Raw genomic sequence first — 6,000 nt, 5'->3', positions numbered from 1 at the left:
TAAGCAGCTTTTAAAACTATAAACTTAGGTGGTATTTAGAAATTATTAGATTTATTAATATAAAAAGTAATTGTCACGAGTTCGATATTCCACGCCCTGTCTTGAAACTAATATGTAATAGAGCGTGGGAAACGTGCAAATCTTTGAAAATCCTTTAAATTAGTTTACAGGGAATTTTAAATATATTGGAAAATTTTAACAATTTATTTAATACAGTGTACAAGTCTGCGGTAGTTGCCGCTTTTGACCTTCATACGAGTACATTTATTTCCATCAATATCTTTCCAAAAAATTCTTAATATTACAACTTTTTTTATGTTATATTTTTTAAAATAAACAAGTGTTAACAAAGAAGTAACTGACATGAGGTATAAAAATAAAATATATACAATCATTGACCTTGACTTTCCATTAGTTGATTGTTTTAATAATAAAAAAAATAAAAACCAAACCAAAAACACGCTTTTTTCAACAGATCACATTAATAAGACGAATATAATAAGCACAAATTCAATATATTTACTAGTAGGCATTCCAAGGTACCATCAGCCATCTACCAATTCCATCATCAGACCAGCTGGACAGTACAATAATATTGTATTATCATCTAATCTACATAATTATCAAATTTCATGAAGATACAATAATTAGTGTGTAGTTCAGATTCTTAGATTTAATTACATACTCGTAGTTGCCAGTGAGGCGAGTGGCGCTGGGGCACAAAGTGTGACTGTAGACGCGACAGCTTGTGGGTTCGATTCCCACTTGATAAAATTAATTATTATTATTTAATATTTTAATTTCTTCACTCTGGTGTCGTTACATGCTCGTGTCCCAGCGCCACGTCTGGCCTCAATCTCAATATTATTTATATCCTAAGATAAATATGGCAGAAGATACACAAATGTGTACTGGTAGCTACTGTATGAAAAGTAACCACTTCACTCTCTCTCTTTATTCGGCAGAAAGTAGAGAACGGAGTTTTAACACTAGGTTCCCTCTGCCTCCTACCCTGCTCTGTGCGGGATACAGCGTGAAGCTGATTTTTTTTGACTTCACTCTTAGTGCCATTCATACTTTATATGTACTTCATGGTCAAAGTGATTTCAAGTAATACGTCAGAAATTGAATAGCCGTTCGAATCTCTACGGTATAAAATTGCAAACTATTAACATCTCTAGAGGCTACTGTCTTAAGTGTAATGCATGAATTGATTTGACCTACTTACTGTTGCTCGGGCAGATTTTTATTTAAATATAGATGATATATTAAATTATATTTTTTTAGTAGTACTAAAACACTTCGTTCCCTATTTTTCAGCCAATTTTGAGTCATTTTTTAAAAATAACTTATATATTTTTTATTACTTTTAATTAGCTTTACAAGAAACAAAGAAAAGTTAGGGGAAAGCTATTCCTTTCTCAATACTTCTTTCAAAGTTTAAATAATCCTAAAAAGTTTTTAAATCTTTTATATGTAGTGGAGAAAGAAAAATTATAATTTAACGATTATTTTACTGTAATCTAGGTAATTAGTTCAAGTGCCTGTCGAAAATCTGTTAATTCTGTCCCTAATATAATAATATTTAACAGTGAAAAATTAATTATTTTTTTTTTAAATATACAAGTGTATATAGGATATTATATGAGTCATATACATAGGTGTATAGACAACCGGACCTCACTCGGCCTTGCATTGTCGTACAGTTCAGTGTACTTATATAAAATTCCAATACATCGACACTCACTTGTTCCATATTGATGAAGTCTATACAATGAAAGTTATGATAGAACAGTAGAGTTTACTTTAAAATATTTTCCATTTTTTTTCTTAGAACACAATCTTGTTATCCTTACATAACTTGAGGGGTGTACATTTGTGTTATTCTTAATTAACTAATTTGGCTAAAGATTTTTTTCCCGTTGATCCCGGTGGTGGAAAACCCCTCTCTTAATGCTCCCCTATTCTCCCCAAGGAACCAAACACATACTAAATTTCAAAGTTCTACACGGCATAGTTTATTCTATGCGTTGTCTGTCATTTAGTAACGAAAAAGTTTTACCATTATACTCGTACATATACATTTACAGAAAATAATATACAGTTTAAATTTTACAAGAATATTTAGATATCCATACCTATATTATAAATTCAAAAGTAACTCTGTCTGTCTGTCTGTCTTTTACGCAATCAGGGCCAAACCGCTAATTTAATTATGATAAAATACTCATATAGAGATTACTTGAGGGTACTTACTCTACTTGAGGGTAGACGAACATAGGATACTTTTTTTTCTCATATTTGTAATATTTTCGATATATATATCAATATATTAAAATACTTATTAATTTGACATGCAATTTATTCCGCTATGTTTATAACAACCGTCGTTGCTAAGCAATGATTTGCAAAGTTTGTTGTTAGAAAACGTCACCCAAAATGAGCTCGCTTAACGCATCTCTCTATTGAAAACTGAAAATAATTTCATAAATATATTTAATAAATATTCGTATAGTACAAGCGGGCGTAGCCGCGCTCGGGTCCACTAGTACCATATAAAACATAAAAGCACAATATCAAAGCGACCTTGACACGTTATTTTGCGGCGAAAGTGAAATGAAAACAATAGACACTCGCGCACGACACACAAATTAAATATATCCGGTTACTACTTAATGTCTAAGCTCTAGCTCTAGCTAAGTAATATTGCCTTTTTTGTACTAGATAACATCAGACTGTGGAGGTCATAGGTTCGGTTCTCAGTCGTGTCTTTTTTCTTAGTCATACAGATGTTTGCGCTAGATTGTACGTATAACTCCCTGGTAGCGAAATTGCTGCTTGTTTTTAAAAATTTTGAAAAGTATGCGTAGTCATTAGACGCAGATATATGCGTTAAAAAATTATTTAAATATTCATAAATTTTAGATTCTTTTAGTCATTTACGATAGGATAGGACTCTAGGTACATGGTAGTTCTAGGTAATGCAGTTTACTCTTGCAAGTTCAACGTATTCCTTAATGGGCTTACTCCGCTCGCGGTGGCCTAGCTAAGCTTGCCTAAAGTCTTGTTATATTTTTTATTTAAACTGGCAACTTTTTTAACTGCACTCTTCATCTCAGGTAGCAGAGAGGACCTACTGTCCAGATCCTCCGTTTTTCGTTTTACGTCCGTATTCGAGAAGTACTGGCACAGAAGCACAAATCATCTTCGTTAAAGGGCACAAGATGCAAGAAGAGCTAAGTTAGTAACCTGCTACCTGTTAATCTATTTCTCTATCAATCTAAATATCTAAATGTAAACATATATTATTAGGCAATAAATGGAACCTAACTCCGTCTCCTTCATTCACGTATGAATTACCGAAGCCAAATTTATTGATGTCAAGAACTGAGTATTAATTACTTTTGCTATCCAAAACTGTGCATTTGTTTTCTTTTCATAGGCATAGTGAATTTGTGATATAATTTAATTTTCTCAATTTTCTACATTTTCTAATTAGACTAGTAAAAACCTAATATTGGATTATAAAAGAATAGTGTACAATCAACGGAATAAAATAAATAATAAGTATTTATAACAAATACAAATTAGCGACGAATTATTTACTCGCGAATTACTTGTATCGCTGGTTGATTTGGTTTCCTCCTATTTTAGTTAATAGTAATCCTAGAAGTGTTTTATTATGTACGATATAAATAATTATACATATATAAGAGAATTCAAAAACTCGCTTAAAACATTTTATGAAAGTGTTGGAATATTTATTACCCATGAAATTAAAAAAAGAAATTATTTACTGAGGCGTATAAAAAAATTCTACGAAAAATGTTATGTGAAATAGATGACGGTGTACTCATTCATTGCGTAAGCAGTAAATTAGAACATATGTTCTACCATGATATAGGTAATAAAAAATATTATATAATTTAGTATACAAAATATTTCTATCAACGAATTAGATTTTAGAGGAAGGGATTGAATGTAATTCATTCTTCCGATTGGGAAGCGAATCCGCAATTCGTCTACTCTGTTTAAAAAAAACTCAATAAGAATTTTCAATTCAAAATAAATAGTCATGTCTAATACTCGACTTGAAGCACGCCGAGTATTTTAGCAAGCAACGCTTTAGATAAAATTTTATGTAAATATGTAATTAATTGCGGTATGATCTAGATCGTTAGCGAGCGTGACAATTTTTACTATTGCGTTCATATATTTAACTTTATTAGGTGTTATATAAAATATTATTTATATAACATATATTATTTAAGTTTTAAAAACATAAAAATAATCTGCTTTTTCTTTCTTTTTTCTAATAAGAACTCACCTGCTGCTACAATGTTTACTTTAAATTGGATTTTATTAGCAATTACGTTAGATGATTTTGTCAATTAAAAATGTTATTTAGAGAGGCCAGTCGTGCCGCAGGGGCATAAGCATGTGATTGTAAAGGCGACAGATTACGGGTTCGATTCCCTCCTGGGAAAGTGAATTATTTAATATTTTCATTTCCTCCCTCTGGCAACAAGACAAACCACGATGAGATTCGCGAAACTTCAGCGGTAAGTGGAGACTGCAGGGTTCCCTCTGCCTACCTTGCTGTATGCGAGATACCATGTGAAGGTAAAAAAAATAGAGATATTTAAATTATGTGACAGATATACTAAATCCAGCGAGTATTGTTTAAACAGATAAAGAGAGAATAAAGAGTGAATCGAACGAGTTTTATCACAAAGCACGTTTAAGATGACACTGCACGTCTCCATTACATAACTATGGTGTCCATGGGTTTGATTCGCAAGCCTAAGCCTTACGAATATCTGTCCATTGAATAATGCATGTATTGTGCAATTCGTATCTGTTCGCGTTTTAGTCGCATTGTTGCCGATCCTGTTGTAGCGTTACTTAAAATATGTGGATCTTATGAAATATGTATGTATACATTTATTGTATAATTAGAAAATCCTTACGTATTATCCTTATTACTAAAAAAATCATTTTATATAAGGTATACATTGTTTTTTAACCTCACAATGTGTCCCGCCTATATAGTTTTCGATACATTAATTGTTGGGTAGCGGAACTCAAGGCTTCGCTTTATTATGATATTAGAGCGAGAAAATAAAAATATTAAATAATTTCTTATCTCATATGGGAATCCGCAACCCAAAACCATCATGTTTACAGTCACACGCTGTGCCAATGCATTACGACGGCCTCACATTGATGTAAATTACATACTTCCATCCATCCATCAGCCTTTCAACGTCCACTGCTGGACATAGGCCTCCCCTAATTCTCGCCACTCCGTCCGGTCCTGCGCCCTTTGAATCCAGCGGATTCCCGCTGTCTTTTTAAGGTCGTCGGTCCACCTGGTTGGAGGGCGGCCTGTGCTCCTTTTGCCGAGACGGGGTCGCCATTCGAGGACCTTTCTTCCCCATCGGTTGTCGGCCCTCCTGACAATATGGCCTGCCCATTGCCACTTCAGCTTGCAAATTTTGAGAGCTATGTCGGTAATCCGCGTTCATCTAAGGATTTCATCATTACGAATTACATACTTACAGTACTATTATTTATTTATTGATCTACCCACGTTTGTTAATATACATACAAAAAATAGTATAGGGAACTAAATCAAAACTAAATCAAAGGCACAAAAGTGTGACTGAAACGCGATGGTTCTGGGTTCACTCCCTTCTCGAGGAAATTAAATATTATTTATTAATATTTTCGCTCTGGCATTAAGGCTTTGACTTTGGCTTTCCGCCACTCAACGCAATGAATTGAAAATTTCGGCGGAAAGTGAGGAGCAGAGTGTTTTAACACTAGATTCCCTCTGCCTACCCTGCTGTATGCGGGATACAGCAGGGTTTTTTTTTTATATTTATTATATTTGTTGCGTAATACTTGAACAATTTTATATATTTCACCGATACATTTACGGTTTAGAATATAAATCGCTAGTTATTACGTTAATATTACAAAACTAGTAATTTCTTC

This window comes from Heliconius melpomene, chromosome 19 (genome assembly GCF_056956725.1).
Source record: "Heliconius melpomene rosina isolate 202511_hmr_F chromosome 19, ASM5695672v1, whole genome shotgun sequence".
In the NCBI taxonomy this organism is placed as follows: Eukaryota; Metazoa; Arthropoda; class Insecta; order Lepidoptera; family Nymphalidae; genus Heliconius; species Heliconius melpomene.
The sequence above is the reverse complement of the archived record's forward strand: the minus strand, read 5'-3'. Positions refer to the sequence as shown.